Source organism: Armigeres subalbatus, chromosome 3, assembly GCF_024139115.2.
Source record: "Armigeres subalbatus isolate Guangzhou_Male chromosome 3, GZ_Asu_2, whole genome shotgun sequence".
Taxonomy (NCBI): Eukaryota; Metazoa; Arthropoda; class Insecta; order Diptera; family Culicidae; genus Armigeres; species Armigeres subalbatus.
This window is the reverse complement of record NC_085141.1, coordinates 186,549,184-186,569,151: the sequence shown is the minus strand read 5'-3', so window position 1 is coordinate 186,569,151 and position 19,968 is coordinate 186,549,184.

Below are 19,968 nucleotides of genomic sequence, written 5' to 3'. Positions count from 1 at the left end.
ATTGCCTACGCAATGCGGTCTGGTCTGAGCTTGACGATCGACTGGCAAATAGCTCACACAACCTGACTTGATCAGTACACGCAAAAAAATATTGCAGTCGAAACTACCATTCCGAGGGTTATTTTAAGAATATGCACCGACGATTTTCAGCAGATAACAAACCCGTTTGATTTTACCATGGGCGCAGTAAAAATCAACTGTAACCCATGCGGAATGTTGTCACATGAACTAAAACAGTGGTGAATTTCTCTGAAACCATGGTAAAATTTACTGAAATTTCATGATAGTTTTAAAAACAGAGCGTAGTCTACAAAATAGTAGTTTTTACCACGTTTTTTTTTTCCTGTGTACAGTTGCTAATGAAGAATTTGTGTAGCCGCCAGACATTCTAAATACTTACGCTCCTCTAATGTGAACGTGTACTACACACATGTGGAAGTGTTGGCTTGACAAATGGATTGCGAGTTATTTGACTATGCGTCCAATTTAGGAATCTCGAGCTCGTTCAGTAGCCGATAGGTTGCTAAAAGGCCGACAGAGGTTCTTCGTAGCTTAGTTGGTTAAAGCACCAGTCTAGCGTACTAAGGGTCGTGGGTTTGAGTGCCATCGAAGGGAAAGTGGTTACCTCCAATACATTTTTCAAATCAATATCTTCCACATAATGTACATATTCACATATGAGTTTTCACAACGTTGTAAATTAATGTCCAAGTCAGGTAGCTTAATCCCCGGAATATAGGCAATTAATTTTGATTCTGATTCTCTAATGAAAATGAATGAAATTTGTTGCGAGTAAATCGGTTTAGGGTAAGTGCCTGAAAAATAGTTAAGATCATTTTTGATTACACACATACAGATTTTATCACACGTACACACAGACATCACCTCAAACTGAGTCGATCGGTATACAATACTATGGGCTTTCTTTTAAATGTTTTTGGAGCGATCATATTTATAGCTTCTACGCATACATACTTAGTATACGAGAATTAAGGTAAAAATGGACAATTTTGCAAATTCGAGTATCTCTCAAAATGGTGAATTTGGTCAGAATATTATTCATGGCCCTCAATGCTTAAGAGCTCAATAGTGTAGTGCACGATGATTTACTGCGGGGTACCAAATTGTTTTGTTCGTTAAATATTGCGTAAAATATGCTTTTACAAAATTACTAAAATCTAAATTCTTGACTACATTATCAAGCCTATATATTGCATAGATCTGTCTAAGAGCTTTGTAACAATATATAAATATGTTACTTTTGAGACAAAAATATGTCAAAGCTGTCCGTTCTCCCAAAAAAACGTAAAAATATCATTTTTAGGAGGGGCCAGTTTGAACAGGTTTGAACGTTCCGCACCCCACACTAAAAAAAAAATAAAAAATCATAACCGTCCTGATTATGAAAATATGATTTGGGACTTTTAGAAGAAAAATTCTATTGAGTCAAATAACAATTTAGGCCACAATTTTGAAACCCAATGTTGTATTTAGTCCTTTTTGAGAATATTCCTGGACGGGAAATTAAAATTCCAAATATATGTGAACGCATTTAAATATTAATTCAATTGAATGGTAACTTAAAATATTTGTGGTAGTATTATTTAAATAAAAAGTTTCATATTTGTTTTATTTGACCATTTAATACGAAACATGTCTTTAAAATACCAGTAGTATCAGCTTCTCATTCCTTCAAAGTTCGACAACGCATAAAATGCAGAATGCTGGCTGTCAGGAATGCAAGTGTATGGTCATATGTTTGGCCATCGACTTTACACTTTGGTTCAACGCAATTCAACAAATCGCAAGACACCATGTACCATCGAACCGTCTCACTGAATAAAAAAACTGAAGTGCACTTGTGGCATGCATCCGCTATTCATTTTTCCTTATGTTTCTATAAAAGTACGACGATTGAAAATTAAATCAATATTAGTTGAAAATTCGACGTATATTTATTTTTATAGTAGCAGTTGTAAGATACTCTGTACTATAAAAACACTTGGAATAAAATTAAAATATGCGCTATAAAATACACTCAATTTTCAATCGAGTACAAATTGACTACGGGCTCCAGAAGAAACTGCGGTCAAAAAAGATTCGCCACCGCACCAAATGTGTCATGGTGGAAGGGTATGATGGGCAGGGCATGTTGCAAGAATGCCGCACAGCAACCCTGCAAAGATGGTGTTCGCTTCCGATTCGGCAGATACAAGACGGCGTGGAGCGCAGCGAGCGAGAGCAGACCATGTGCAAAACAACTTGGCGAGCGTGGGGCGCATTCGAGGATGGAGAGATGCGGCCTCGAGCCGTGTATTGTGGCATTAAATTGTTGATCCTCGACGCTCAGTCCTAATATCGAGATGCCATGGGATTCCCAAAAACCTTAATAAGGTACAGTGGGGCAAGTGGGTAAAGGAAATTGTATATTTCGTGTTCATCAAGTCATAAAAAATGAATATAATATTGAAATTGATCATATTTATGACATAACGAATCATCTATCCAATCTTTATATGCCTGCGAACAAGATATTTGAAAAATACTTTTAGAATACAAAATATTTGGAAAACGAAAGTGCCCCACATGTAAGTGAAGTAAGTGGGTAAGTGAAAAAATGATTTTAAAAGAAGGATTTTTCAATATAAGAACACATTTTCTGTTCATATATTTCATGCAAATGATAATTATACTGAATAGAACATATCTGTGATCTGTTGTGATGCTTTTTGACACTTCGTGAAAGTCAAAGGGCACTAGAGTGGCTCCATTAAATGATTTTTATGTTTTCTTGTATTCTTTGGGATCTAATATCTCATCTCCATTTGTGTTTAACACTACTTTCTATTTCAGGTTTATAGTAAGATAATAAACCTTGGCGATAATGCAGAGAAATTATCTTTGAAATATTTATCAAACCTGGAATCATATTGTGTTTCATTAACAATCCACTTATGATTTCAGTAGAAGAGTGTACATTAACAAATAAATAAATTTTATAAATTTCAACTAAATAAATCATAATTGTTGATATATTTGCAATAGTAGTGATTCTTGTATTTAAGCTATATAAATAACTGGTGATGGATCGACTGTATGTTTAATTCTATTTATTGAACGGCTACTCAGTCTTACAATTTTCACAACGAGTTTATTATTTACCCGACGTTTCGACACGGAATTTTCCCCTTGAAAAAGACACAATTCCCGTGTTGAAACGTCGGGTAAATAATAAACTCGTTGTGAAAATTGTAAGACTGAGTAGCCGTTCAATAACTAGTATATAAATAACATGTTTTCACGAATTATTTATCAAACATGGATTATTTAACCGATTCAATCCGGATGGGTCATATATGACCCAAGACGAAAATCAGTTGTCGAAAATCAGTTTTAAGAGATAGAGCCTTGCTTTCTTCAGCAAAAATGTTCAAAATTAACTGTTCCATCCAGGAAAAATATTGCCCAGGTCAGGTTATGGTCACTAGGATGGTCTAGAGCATCCAAACTATCCTTGAGTTCTAATTTTGATGTTCTAAGGAATGTTCAAAAAGATCTACGATGTCCCCACTATTTTTATGAGTTGGGACAGCTCCACGGTTCTTCATTACACCATTACAGACACACCACAGAATTCGTTCTGCATCTACGGCACTCCAAACTATCCTTGAGTACAGATCCTAATATTCAAATCGATCAACATGCAGATCTTAGATGTCCCCACTAGTTTTATGAGTTGGAATAGCTCCAGGATACCTCGTAACATAATTACAGACACACCACAGAATTCGTTCGATATCTACGACACTCCAATCTCTCCTTGAGTACAGGTCCTAATATTAAGATCGATCGATATGAAGATCTTCGATGTCCCACTATTTTTATGAGGTGGAATAGCTCCGCGATACCTCGTAACACCATTACAGGCACACCAGAATTAGTTCGACACCTACGACACTCCAAACTATCCTTGAGTACAGATCCTAATATTCAAATCGATCAACATGCAGATCTTCGATGTCCCTACTAGTTTGATGAGTTGGAATAGCTCCAGGATACCTCGTAACACCATAACAGACACTCCACAGAATTAGTTCGACACCTACGACACTCCAAACTATCCTTGAGTACAGATCCTAATATTAAGATCGATCGATATGAAGATCTTCGATGTCCCACTATTTTTATGAGGTGGAATAGCTCCGCGATACCTCGTAACACCATTACAGGCACACCAGAGTTCGTTCGACAACTACGGCACTCCAAACTTTCCTTGAGTACAGGTCTTAATATTCAAATCGATCAACATGAAAATCTTCGATGTTCCCACTAGTTTTATGAGTTGGAATAGCTCCAGGATACCTCGTAACACCACTCCACAGAATTCGTTCGACACCTACGACACTCCAAACTATCCTTGAGTACAGATCCCAATGTTCAAATCGATCAACATGCAGCTCAACAGACACTCCACAGAATTCGTTCGACACCTACGACACTCCAAACTATCCTTGAGTACAGATCCCAATGTTCAAATCGATCAACATGCAGCTCTTCGATGTCCCCACTAGTTTTATGAGTTGGAATAGCTCCAGGATACCTCGTAACATCATTACAGACACACCACAGAATTCGTTCGACATCTACGACACTCCAAACTCTCCTTGAGTATAGATCCTAATGTTCAAATCGATCAACATGCAGCTCCTCGATGTCCCCACTAGTTTTATGAGTTGGAATAGCTCCAGGATACCTCGTAACACCATAACAGACACTCCACAGAATTAGTTCGACACCTACGACACTCCAAACTATTCTTGAGTACAGATCCTAATGTTCAAATCGATCAACATGCAGATCTTCGATGTCCCCACTAGTTTTATGAGTTGGAATAGCTCCGCGATACCTCGTAACACCATTACACACTCCACAGAATTCGTTCGACACTTACGACACTCCAAACTATCCTTGAGTACAGATCCTAATGTTCAAATCGATCAACATGCAGGTCTTCGATGTCCCCACTAGTTTTATGAGTTGGAATAGCTCCACGGGATTTCGTGACACCATTATAGACACATCACAGAATTCGTTTGACATCTACGACACTCCAAACTGTCTTTGAGCGCAGATCCTAATATTCAAAACGATCAACATGAAGATCTCCGATGTCTAAACTATTTTTACGAGATGGAATAGCTCCACGGAACTTCGGTACACAGTAAGATATACACCACAGAATTCGTTGAACATGTACGACACTCCAAACTCCAAACAAGCTCAGATCCCTATTTACAAATCGATCAACTAGAAGATCTTTGATGTCCCCACTATTTTTATGAGTTTGAATAGCTCCATGAGACTTAATTAAACCATTATAAATACATAACAGAATTCGTTGAACATCTATTATACTCCAAACTATCCATGAGTACAGATCAGAATATTCAAAACGATCCACATAGAGATCTTCGATGTCTCAACTATTTTTATGGGTTGTAATAGCTCCACGGGATTTGGTTACACTATTAGAGACACGCCACAGAATTCGCTCGACATCTACGACACTCCAAACTGTCTTTGAGCTCAGATCCCAATATTCAAATCGATCAACACGAAGATCTTTGAGGTCTCCACTATTTCTATGAGTGGAAATAGCTCCACGGGACTTCTATACACCATTATAGATACATTACAGAACTCGTTGAACATCGACGACACTCCAAACTGTCCATGAGTACAGATCTCAATACTCAAATCGATCAACATGAAGATCTACGTCATCCCATCTATTTTTATGAGTTGGAATAGCTCTACTGGACTTCGTTACACCATTATAGACACATTGTAGAATTCGTTGAACATGTACGACAATATAAATTGTCCATGAGTTCAATTCTTTATATTCAAATCGATCAACAAGAAGATGTACGATGGTCTGGCATGAATTTACCGCCAAAAAATTGTATGGTGAAGGACATCTAAGGAAGATCGATATAGTACGTACAATTACTATTTTCAGCACCCCTCTCCCCTTCGCCACTTCTTGTAATGAACCACTAGTTTTTTTATTATTCGTCACTCAATTTGTGAATAATCACCTTACACAAATTTCATCAATAATGAGAGCATTTCTCGAAAAAAAATTACAATGACCTGTTACCTGTTAGTCTACTAAATATTTTTTCGATGAATAAGATTATTATTGAGAAACTTAACTAATGATTCCTTTTGGTACACTGCTTTCAAAAAGTTTACTCCTAGTGTGCTGCATGTTTGCAGCAGTGCACCAGAGCATAACATGTCGATTCGAAAGTTTTACTGAAACGTCTTCTGTTGGCGATCTCGCAGAATCACATCAAATGGTTGCAGAGGAACTGAGAGAGAGATTTTTTTAGCAACATGATTTAGCTATTACATTTAATTTAGTAAATTACTTTACTCTTACATATAAATGTTAGTCTTAGTAACATCCACTTCCGTGCAATACTGAAACCAATTATATTGTCGATTGAATGTATTGCGAACTTTATTCAGTTCTTGGTACGCAATCCTCATTTATTGGTTAGACTGTCATCTCATGATACCCCTTGGTGGTTTCAATACGTATAGAAATGGTAAACACTTGGGTAAACATATCGTATAAAATATATAATATGTATAATAAGTATGAAACAAGTAAGTATGAGTGTACCAACGCCTTCAGGGTGCAACTTACTGTAATTCTGATCGATTATGGAGTAGCAATAATTCACATGTATAGCCCAGCCGGTCATCAAGAGACGCCGTGGTACCAAGCTTTATTCTATAACACTTCTTCTTCTTCTTCTTATTGGCATTACATCCGCACACTGGGACAGAGCCGCCTCGCAGCTTAGTGTTCATTAAGCACTTCCACAGTTATTAACTGCGAGGTTTCTAAGCCAGGTTACCATTTTTGCATTTGTATATCATGAGGCTAGCACGATGATACTTTTATGCCCAGGGAAGTCGAGACAATTTCCAATCCGAAAATTGTCTAGACCGGCACCGGGAATCGAACCCAGCCACCCTCAGCATGGTCATGCTTTGTAGCCGCGCGTCTTACCGCACGGCTAAGGAGAGCCCCTCTATAACACTATAGATGATAAAAGGAACGAAAAAATTGTGGATGCGATGTTTGTGATCACAATAACACTTTTTTTCGTACTTACGTATTGTGTACGTAATGATGTCCATTTGAGCAATTCCAACTAACAAGATTTTTATATAATGGTGTAATGATGTTCCATGATGGTTCTCCAACTAACAAACAAGCTTCAGAATCCATGAATCACTATGTTTTAGACCTCCAATATCTGAACTCATGTATGGCGCCGTAAATATTCCGGGAATGTTATGATTTGTATATACTGGTATATTGTTGTCCCATGGGGTTTCTACAACTGACACACACGCTCAGGATCCTATGATTCACTCTGTTGGCCTCGTAGACCTCCAATATCTGAACTCAAAAATCGTTTGGAGTACCGTAGATATTCTTGGAATGTTTTAATTTTCATATACTGGTGTAATGATGTCTTATGGGGTTTTTACAACTAACACATAAGCTGAGTTGCCTTTGAATCACCCTGTTGGTCTTGTAGACCCCCAAGATCTGAATTCAAGAATGATTTGGAGTACCGTAGATACTCTGGGAATATTGTATTTTGTATATACTGATGGAATGATGTTCCATGAGGCTTCTCCAGCTAACACACAAGCTCGGAAATCAATGAATCACTCTGTTGGTCTTGAAGACCTCCAGCATCTGAACTCAAGAATGACTTGGATTACCCCAGGAACTCTGGGAATGCTGTGATTTGCATATTCTAGTGTAATGATGTCCTAAGGGGTTGCTCCAACTAACGTACAAGCTCAGGGCCCTATGAATCACTCTGTTGGTGTTGTAGAACTTCAAGATCTGAACTCAAGAAAGGTTTGGAGTACCGTAGATATTCTGGGAGTGTGGATGTTTTTATATATTGACATAATCACGTCCCATGGGGTTTTTACAATTAACACACAAGCTCAGGAACCTATCAATCACTCTGTTGGTCTTGTAGGCCTCCAAGATCTGAACTCAAGAATTGTTTGGAGTACCGTAGATATTCTGGGAGTCTTGTATTTTGTATATACTACTGTAATAATGTTCCATGGGGCTCCTCCAAGTATTACACAAGCTCGGGAACTTATGAACTGCTCTGTTGATCTTGTAGACCTCCAAGATCTAAAGTCAAGAATAGTTTGGAGTACCGTTTATGTTTTGGTAATACTGCGATTTAATTATGTCTCAAGTAGCAATGCCAACTTCAAATAAGAATTGAGGCCCCGTAAAACGCTTTGTTGTTTATGTAGATCATCAAGATCTGAACTCAAGGAAGGTTTGGAAGCCCTAGAAGATCTCAAAAAAAAAAATTTACCCCATATTTCTACTTTTTCATGGTTTGCATACGTTTTTGAAGCAGAATGTCCAAAATTTATGTTGAAATACGACGAAAAAAAAATCCGGATTGAATCGGTTAAAACACTGACACGCTCGGCACTTTGGGTTCCTGATTGAGTAATACCACGTATCACTGAAATAACCAAAAGCCTTCCAATGAGTTCGAATTGGTATCATTTGTTTATAAACGCTTAATAGAAATAATTTGTGTTTGAAAAAATTGAGAAATGCATTCAGTGTCGGAAAATTTTCACTTGCCCCACCCATGGTAAAAAACAGGCTATGCAATAAAATTTTTTTTTCAAAATTTGTTATGTTCATATCAATATTTTTGTGGCTGGAATTCAAAACTACAAAGAAAACCAACTCATCAATGCACTAATTGAATGTGTTATGGAAACCAACATAAAAAATATTTGTATTTATTTACACGCAAAACAACTTGTGCAAAAGATAAACTTGAAAGGTTAATCGCAGAACAATACTTTAAACATTTTGCCAGACAGAAATGCTTTTGAAATGTCTGGATTCTATACATGCATAAGCTGCTTTGTATGGTTGTATCAGATTTTCAAAATGATTCCTTTGATAATCCTGCATCTTTAAGGATTATGTTAGAAAGCAAGACATCATAAGTTTTGGTTTACTAAAAATTATTCACAAAAACTCGAAAAACTTTAAAATCTTAAAGAATTGATCATTTGCTAAGAAATTCCATTGAATAAAAATCAGGATTTATTGAAAATTATGCGGTTACTTAAGCATCATGTGTCCCTTTGAAACATAAACAATTTGTTCAAACTTTTATGTTCTTGTTATATTAAAACTATACAGAAAGTGCAGCATTTTACTTAAAATTTCTTCATTCAATTAAATCTCACAAATTGTACTTGTTCTTTTAGTCCTGTAACTTCTAGTAGATACCCAATCAGTATTGAAAAGTGTATAATCACTGCTTGTTCGTACTTCAACTTCCTTAAGCAAAGTTATCTGAAGCTGATAATCAAGGAATCAAAATATCCTTTGCGTTTAGCATTTCAATCGCAAGCTATAACTATTCGAGATTAAGGCGTAATTTTTTTGTAAACAATTATTATTATATTGATTCCGTAGAATATGAAAGTTTTTTTTTAATACAAATAAATTGTCACTAATTTACCGTAAATAGTTACGGACCCGAAATCATGGTTTTCAATACAGTTGTTAAGGCCATCAGCAAGCCACCGGGGTGTTTTCATCACACCGCGCCGGTGGACGACATGCCTCATGCTGAGGCCCCAACAAATCACTTTTTTGCCACTTTAAATGTCATTGAATACTTACCCCATTTTCGCATACCTTACTCCACCTTTGGAGCATTTCATAACATACCTGAAACGATATAAAACATGATTTAATTACATACAAAACACTGATATAATATGAACAACTTACCATTCGATCATTCGTGAAGTAAACAACATGAAGTCATTTGTTTATCCCTGTTTATCCATGTATTGTTTTTGACAGTCGTATTCAGTCATTGTTACACTTTATACAATAATGCCCAAACAACTTGCAAGCAACAATTGTACACAAATCTAGAAAGTTCTATGTAATGAATAGGGTAGAGCTGACTATAAATAGGACACCGTACTATGTAGAAAGTTAGTTCGTAATAAATCATCAAGTGGATCGGATCGTTTTCCTTATACCCCGGCCAGTTGGCCGGGTTCGGATTCCTTAATCCTGTAGCCTGTGTACCAGGCACTACTAAAGCGTTAACAACAGTCATACAGTTTTTCATAATTCTTATAAAATTGTTTATCTACAAAACTAATTCACTTATCTGGACGTGGATTTTGTCTGATAACAAACATACCGTGAATTTCGCAAAAAAAAAAGTTCTAGCAGGAATTTCCAAATATCAAAGTAATTTTGAATTATCCGAAATTCGAAAACTTAGTAAAGTAGTTTTAACATGCTGTAGTTTTTCGAAGAGAGAGATGATGAAAAGAATTCATTATCTGCAGTTACGCTCATGACGTTTGATTCTAGGTGGGGCTATAGCCTCCCCTAGCCCCCCTGTAGTTACGCCAATGGCCGAAAGTTTCGTTAATAACAACAATAATAATAATGTGGATACGTTCCAGAATTGTTGATGTTAAAAAGCCTCCGCCAATGCAATGATATAAAAGAAAACCCTAAGCTGTCTTTTCCTACATATGAAGGAGCAATACGGACGTTATGGAAAAGTAGCACATGGTGGAGCTCATTAAAAAATAAAATTTTCAACAACTCTTTGATCATTTGAGGCCAATGTAGCCATAATAAATCCCCTTCGAGTGTATATTTCTATCCTAAGTTGTAGTCGATTTATTTGAAAGTCGATTTTGAATTAGTTTCATATATTTTTCCGTATTCCGGGAATCCCGGGAAGTTGATATTTTATCTCCCGATTCCTGGGAATAAAAGATATTTTGCATGCATGTACCAATGTACCATCAGGCATAAAATGCATTCAATTGATAACTGTGGAAAATTTAAAGAAAACACAAAGCTGGAAGACAGGCCATATTCCAGTACAGATGCTGAATCATGAAAGACCTTTGTTCTGATATGATACCATTCTACATTTTGGAATGTCATGCATGTCTTCGCAAATTAAATTTTCATGCCAATCATTTTGTCGGCATACCTACAACAAATAGACCGAAGACACCAGGTGCTCTTCTGTTTCTCTTCTTCCAGCAAATATATTCCATTTGATTCTTATATTCGTTTGTTTATGAATTTTGATTATATTTATTTCGTATGCAAATTTTGCACCTGACAATAGAAGTACAATTTGCGAACCTTCCGGACTTGGTTTTGTGTTCTACTCTCGCCTCACTTCACAGTAATCCAACTGAAAGTCCATTTCCAGAGCACACACACCTGAAGCTGAACTCTGAGACATATGTGACAATATCCAGATGGGTGTTCTTCCCCTGGCTGGAGTTCAATAGCACTTCAGAAAGAATTTCAGTTGAAAATTTTAAGGCACAAAGGGCACAAAGACACAGTAAGAAGATGGTCCAGTTTGTCAAGGAAGTTTTGAAATTCAGCGTGTTAGTCGTGAAGGAAATTATCAACACGTGTTAGGATGAAACATATTTATCGGTAATCAAATAAACTTATGTAAACAAGCAGAAGTAATCGACATAAGCGTTTCATGAATGTTATTTTGAACGCAAAGAATTACCATTCGATTAGGTAAATGGTTTTAGTAATAATTACCTAGTGCTTTATTTTACTGGGGTTGGCAGTCAGCGAAATATAATCATCGTTTCATTTCCATTTTTGCTCCTAACGATGAACTTCTATTCCTCAAATTAAGGTCACACAAAAGGTTAAATGCTTCCTCTGCGCCTGACAGCCAAGGATGGACAGCGATAAATTCAATTTACATACCACCATTTGTCTAAACAGATTTTTCACGTAAATTTTCTAAATCCAATTTTTGTTTTGCCACACGATGCGATGCTTCAACGCGACACCGAAGTGTCGTTGCCTTCGTTTATGGGAAAGTTTTCCCCACAACTGGGGAGGAATGCCATGATAAAGTTGCTCGTTTGACTCAGAGCAGCTATAAAAAGTGACAAATTGAAATCATTAAAATATATTATACAGAAGCTATCCCTTGGTCTGCATTTCTGTGCACTAAGCGTAGTACCTACCGACCACGTATGGGATGATTCTCAACGTTGGCATGTTCTATCGGAATGAGGGAGAAACCGAAGGTGCAGATGAGATAAGTGAGTGAGCGCAAATGTGGGTGTAAAAAGAGGCGGGAAAAAATATGAAAAGTTGAAAGGAATTACTGTCAAGACTCGTTAGAGATTCAGTGGCACGCTTAAATCACCACCAAGCGGATGGAGTGACAAAAAGCAGCCAGGCACTCATGAAGTTGTGTAGTTCCGACCGGAGACGAGTGCTTGTGCTGTATCCTGTAGGTACGTGCCGCTTTGAACTGTGTAACACTACTCCTTGCGCTGAGTGCATTGTCAGGTCTAGTTTAGCTGAACACACAGCTTTTCGGTACATGTAATTCCGAACTTTATAAATTGATTCATTGTAAAAGCGGCGATGGCATGCCCCACAAAAAAGGGAGAGAAAGAGAGACATGAGAAGCTGATGATGAGTTACTGTCAACTATAATTTTTTTTGTATAGATGTAATACTTTTTGTGGCGAGCATCTATACTTGAATATTAACATTAATTTATTTTGTATACCCATAGGGTCTCCAGTTAGCCTTGCGAGCAAAAGCGTAAGATTGCCAATCCGGAGATGGCGGTCCGAACAATGATATTTTCTGGTGGGAAACATTCTCAACTCCTTAATACAATCAGTGCGTTGTATTTCCGTTGCAATCCCTGCGTTGTATTGAAATCTTACAATTTGTATTAGTTCAATACAGTACCTGTGCAAGAAGCTTACATTTTTTGTATTAAAACCTTACAAAATTGTATAGGCTAATGTTAGCATAGGATAATATATTGGCCCATCACGCAAATAAATCATTAGTGCGTTTTCTACGAAATCGCGGTGGTAGAAGAATTCGTGTATTTGGGCTCACTGGTAACTTCCGATAACGATACCAGCAGAGAAATGCAGAGACGCACCATGGCAGGAAATTGTACTACTTTGGACTCCGCAAAACGCTCCGATCGAATAGAGTTCGCCGCCGACTATCTGACTATCTACAAAACGCTCATTAGACCGCTAGTCCTCTACGGATACGAGACCTGGACAATGATCGTGGAGGATCAACACGCACATAGAGTTTTCGAGAGGAAAGTGTTGCGTACCATCTATGGCGGGATGCAGATGGAAGATGGTACATAGAGGAGGCGAATGAACCACGAGTTGCAACAACTGTTGGGAGAACAATCGTTCACACCCCGAAAATGAACATGTTGGGGGCCATAATGTCGGACGATGAAAATGGTTCTCGACAATGATCCGCTCGTCAAAAGAAGGCGAGATGCGCAGCGGGTGGATAGACGGGTGGGAGACGATTTGAAGACCCTTTCGCAGACTACGAGGCTTGCGACATGCAGCCATGGACCGAGTGGAATGGAGAAGACTTGTATTTACTGCACAGGTCACTCAGTCAGGCCTTAGTTTGAAAAATATATAAATAACATTGTTTTGTGATGAAGTGGTGTATCGCGCACATTACGCTAGATTCCTGCACTTTTTAATCAGATAAACGGTTTAATCTTGCGTGAGAAGTCGTTTGACTTGGTTTTTGAACCGCCATGTTTGATCGACAGGCTGTTCAAGATTCTTTTCTTCTGTATGTATGTATGTGGTTAGCCACCATCCTAGCTGGAGTCTTGCTCTGCATGTTGTTCCACTTAACGGTAAAGTCAAATTTCAATATCATTTTGAATTCTAACTATTGCTGTATGAAGGGTTAAAATGGGGGTGGTGGACCGGTAGACCTGTATGCAGATACACACGAAACCCACGGAAAAATGAGAATCTCCTTCCAGCGCAATGATCCAACAAATTGAATAATGAAATTTGCAATACCTGTCAAGCTTTTCACGGTTCGTTTGAAAAAAAGGGCGGCAACTGATTACCAACTGTTGGAGATTGTGGGGATTTGATTTGCGCACAGCTGATTCCAATTCCAATTCCAACCAGCTCGATTGTCCAACAAAGAAAGAACAAGAGTCATGGATTGCTATGTGCTTAACGACCACCGTGATGAATCGTGCTTGATGCAATCGTTATACGGATAGATGAAGGTATGTTCATCCATCGACCAACATGTTAAGGGGTATCCCTCTAAGTACACACTGAAGGCAATTAACAAAAGATATTTTAGTTACAAGATAAAGATTGTCGCTGTCGTCACTGTCCGGAACATCTTTTGCTGGCGAGGATAGTGGATCTAATTGTCAATGAGGGAAAAATACATACGATTTGACAGTTAGGTGCCACACATGTTTCGGACAGCAGAACAAAGGGAACCGAAGCGACAATCTTTATCTGGTAACTAAAATATCTTTTCAATTAACTCATACCCCACACTCTCCTTCTTCTCTCATTAAAAAGAGACAAAAAAATCTCTACTCTCTAGCTCTACTAAAACCACAGTTGTATTCAAACGGATGGGCTTCTCCCAATTCGAGTGTTGGTGCGAACGGCAAGCCAAGAGCATTCAAGCTGCAGACAATTCCTTTCTAAACCCAGATCTTTGCGGTACATGTTACTGTTAAGACTTGCTTCAAAACAGAACTTCCCTCCTTTTCTCTTCAAGCAGTAAAAGTATTTGCAGTGATGGAAAATTCGCAATCGAGTGCGAGTGATTTGACTATGCGTCCAATTTGGGAATCTCGAGCTCGTTCAGTAGCCGGTAGGTTGCGAAGGCCGACGGAGGTCCTTCGTAGCTTAGTTGGTTAAAGCACCAGTCTAGCGTACTATAGGGTCATGGGTTCGAGTCCCATCGAAGGGAAAGTGGGTACCTCCAATACATTTTCCAAATCAATATCTTCCACATAACGTACATATTCACATATGAGTTTTCATAACACAAAAAGCTAGCCTACTGAAAAACATTAGGTCGGTAATCCAGATTATAAAATAATTAAAAATACGTACGTTGGTGTTCTACACGCACACTTTCTTTCTGAATTACTCTTACAAATTTGGAATACATGCGTTTCTCCTCGTTTGTACCTTGAAAAATGTGGAAAATTGTTGCAATGTTTTTAAGACTTGATTCGACTCTGTTAGATATACTGACACCATTAAACGAAAGATTTCCACAGAGAATTTCTAAAAATACAAACCATTGTACCTCGCATTCATACCCTGTAGTTTTGTAAAATCAAACACAATTTTCCAGTGCGATACGTACGATACGTTTTCAATCCACGTGTTTTCTAATTGATGAACCATTCAATTGAACCAGGTAACCACCATTCAACCATTGAGATTTACTTTGCATTTTTTCCAATTCATAAACTGTTTTCTGTCGCTCCTGGAGAAAGCTTCTATCTATCGCTAAGTGGAACATGTACTCGCTCTCGGGTACCACCGTGCCACTAAGTGTGGTACAAGCTAAATGAACTATGAACGAGCTAAATATAGGAGTGCGAGTAACTTCGGGAGAAACTTCACTGACGTCCTATCTTGTGAAGACTTTTATGTAGAGTGCTAAACCGAACTTATAAAAAAACCTTCGCAAAATGTTCCATTTTGCGAACGACTATCGTGTTGCTTCGTTAAGCGTCTTTTTTGAACAAATTATAAATTCTTCCTAAGCGTCCCGCATAGAGATTTTTTTTGTCAGATCAGAAAACGATGTTCCTCCTAAGCGTTCCGCTTTGAGGTATATTTCTTCTCGAACGTCCCGTTCCGAGGCACGCTTAGCTGCTTCCAAGCATCCTGCTTCGAAGAATCTCTATTTACGAAGGTCCCGTCCCGTGACAATCCTTGTTACTCCAAAGCGTCCCGTTTTGAGTTTATTCTCAAAAATTTGTGTTTCGAAAATTTGAATTACATTTTTAAAATATTATTTTTAAACTCAGATATCAATATAAGGTCATGGTATGATTTCTAACATATTATTTCGAAATGTTATACTGCATATTGAATCATAGGTTTAAGCACCCCCGGGAATGTCTCTTCACTACTGCGTTGTCTCTTCAAATCAGCCAGGGTGGACTATATTGATAATAGAGTATATTTGCTCTACCCCATGTTATATATTTACCAGGCTACTGACATCCTATTGCGTAGCCCATCGCCGGATCGTAGCCAGGATGTCCCGGGCACATTTTTTTTCATATTGCTTCTCAATGATGACAGTGGGCTATGTCTATTGATGATGATGACACCGCGCTTGTCACAGGCTCGATATTTACAGTCAAATCAGTAATGTTGTAGTGCTTGTATTAGTTTTGTTCTCACATTGCTATCACAAACGGTTTAGAGAAAGTTCCAGCTTTCTGGGACAAATTAATGAAAGTAACCACTTCACCGGATGTTCCGGAACTCCCAGAGGACCAGTAGGTGATTACCAGTGGTCAATGAGTGGTGCTTACGTAAGCATTTTTCCTGGGGTTTTCGACCCCCCTCTTCCCATGTAATTTTTTTCCCATTCAAAGAAATAAGAAAATGACAGACCCTCCCTCCCCTCTTAAGTGTTTACGTGATTAGTGTTCGGCTCCTAAGGGTTTAGATAAAAATCGCTGCTTTCTGGGACGAATTACTGAAATGGACTGTTTCACCGGATGTTCCGGAATATCCGAAGGACCATTGATGGCCACCAGGAATCAAGCAAGCGTCACTCAGCATTTGCATTGCAATCGATATTTTCCGTCAAAAATTGTATCTCGTTACTTTCCCAAAGAACCCATATAGCCTCTAACTATTTTTAAAATCGAAAAAGTGCTCTTTCTTAAAGATTGGCCCGATTTTGAACAAACATCGGGTGAATTTTTCTGGCCGGTTCACACGTGCAGCATTTTTTCGGTTTTTGTTTTCGATTTTGAAAATAGTTAGAGGCAGTTCTGCAAAGTGTCACCGTACAAGTCACGCAAAGCGTGACAATAACAAAATCCAGGTCATGTGTCAAGCACTCAATTGTGATGCTCAATGTGGATCTCTCATGCTTGGTGTAACGATCACCATGAAAGTGACATTTTAGCAACTAGCGCTTGGTCACTCACCATGTCTTCACTTTTTCTGCCTGTGATCACCAGCATGAATGATAGGAAAACTTTCCTGATGTTGTGGTTGTCATATCCATGTCATCTTGACTATCGTGATGATCACTTGACCTATGCGGTGTTTGGTTCGAAATCAACGCTCGACAGCAATGGAATAATCCACTTAGCGGAATTAATGGATTTTTGCTGTGATAAAAATGCATGAAGCCAAAATAGAATTTTTGGGAACATTTAAGTGTTCTTATTGTTTATATTGACTTTTTGTGCAATATTTTAAGAGGTGCTATTAAAAGAAAAGTACATACATAGTTTTTCCAAATTTGATCCAGACTATCTTTTGAAAAAGGCCAAATTTTTTTTTATTGATTTTTTCAAATGGATACAATTAAAAAACGACGCATCCTACAAAAAAATGTTGTATGGGTGACTATCGCAAAATCAGTCAAAGTTTCTAATAAAGATATCGGAAACAATTCAAATTGAGCCCTACACTGAAAAAATCAGTTTCAACAGTTTCAAAAATTAAAACTCGATTTGCGAAAAAACCCTTTTTTTGATTTGTATGAAATTGTGTCTCAAGATAGGTGATTATGTTCCCTACCAACCGTCCATACATCGCAAGCTTGACACTTTTAAGGGAAAAAAGTTTTTCTAACAAAAAATTTTTCTTGTCGGAATTGATTTTTTTTCTCAGTGTCAAGGAGTGCCAGTGGATTTAACATATACATACATATATTTAAATATTCCTGTACAGTCAAGCAGAGTACAATATTTAGGTCGTAACTAATCGCAACGGATAAAAATACACTGAAAATAATTTCGACAAGAAAAAGTTTTTGTTAGAAAAACTTTTTTTCCTTCAAAGTGCCCAGCTTGCGATGTATGGACGGTTGGTAGGGAACAAAATCACCTATCTTGAGACACAATTTCATACAAATCAAAAAAAGCGTTTTTTCGCAAATCGAGTTTTAATTTTTGAAACTGTTGAAACTGATTTTTTTTCAGTGTAGGGCTCAATTTGAATTGTTTCCGATATCTTTATTAGAAACTTTGACTGATTTTGCGATAGTCACCCATATAACATTTTTTTGTAGGATGCGTCGTTTTTTGATTGTATCCATTTGAAAAAATCAATAAAAAAAATTTGGCCTTTTTCAAAAGATAGTCTGGATCAAATTGGTAAAAACTTAGTTAGAGCCATTCACAAATACGGCCCATACAAATTTCAGAACCCTTCCATACAAAATACGTTACGAGAGGGTGGGTGGGGGCTTTCAGCCCCCAGGTCCATTTTAGCGTTATGTAATTTGTGAATGAACCCTTAATTTAACTATTGATTTATCCAATTTATCAATTAAAAACGACGTCAGTCCAATCAAACGACAACAAAATCAATCAATAACGGTGCTCACCTGCACTTTTGACAGCTGACCGACCTGATGCTCTTTATGGCTCTCAGCTTGTGGTTGTCAATCTGGGTGTCACGCTTACCGAAGGTACTCACGTGTCAGCTTCTACATGTCACGATGCGCTTGCAGTGATTGTCAGTAAAGAACATCGTTTAAAAGCGTGGTGGTTTTTGTTTTCATATCTGATCATCTGGTGATGGTCACGACATTTTGCAAGACTGCAACTGCAATTTTGCAACTTAGAGGCTTCAAAAAATATGGGTTCTTTCTCGTTCCAAAGAATCGATAGAGCGAATAAAAAGAGCGCTTCCATACTCTTGGCGGGTAGTGTAAATAACGAATCTTACTTTTATAACAACACTTGTAGTTAGGGTGCTATTTTCCCGTGTAGAAGAAAACAGCAAAAGAAAATTAAATCTCACCATTAATATATTTGAATAAACTGAAAAGCAAAATCTTATATTAGTTTTTTTTATATACCGTGCAAACTCATATTTCGGACGCAATCAGTGGCGTAGCCACGGGGGTGGTTTTGGGTATAAAACCCCCTCCCAGAGACAAATTTTTTAGAAAAAATGTTCAGAAAACCCCCCCAGACCAATTTTATGGCTACGCCAATGGGACGCATACAAACTTCAGACACCAGAATCTATGTGGGAGTATTTTTGAAATATTTCCCTTGAAATGTGTCATTGAGCTTATTCAAAGTACAGCACTACAGCATGTTTGAATTTAATATTATCACACTTCCACCATAGTTAGCCATGTTATTTTAAAACGATTGTTTATTTAAATGTCGTACGTGACAGATTTTGGAGAAAGATTAAAACTTTATCTCCCCTCTTAGCTTTCAGAAGTTTGAGTTTCTAATGACCGAAATATGAATCAGTGCGTGCAAGTGTCCGAAGTTAGTGACCCTTACGTTTCGGATTTGGTTGTGTTCAAAAGAAACTAGTTAATAGTTTATGTGTTAAGCCCGTTTCAATCTCACAAAGCCCTTAACCGTCCGAAATATGAATTTGCACGGTATTTAGTTGCTAAAATAGCAAAAATTATAACACACATTGTGATGAAATGAATATATGAAATGAATATATGTTCAATGAGATGGAAATCGGAATTTTTATCTTTTTGCCTTTCTCGTACAACTAAGTTGTACCGAAAGGCTATCATTTCACTCCGAAAACGTACTTTTTATAGAAGCCTCTGAGACCCATAGTATTATATACCAATCGACTCAACTCGACGAGCTGAGCACATGTCTGTGTGTCCGTGTGTATGTATGTGTGTATGTGTGTGTATGTGTGTGCACAAAAGCTATAAAAAACATTAGACAACTTTTCGTATAGTAATCCTTAATCGATTTTTTCGCAAGTTTCATTCGA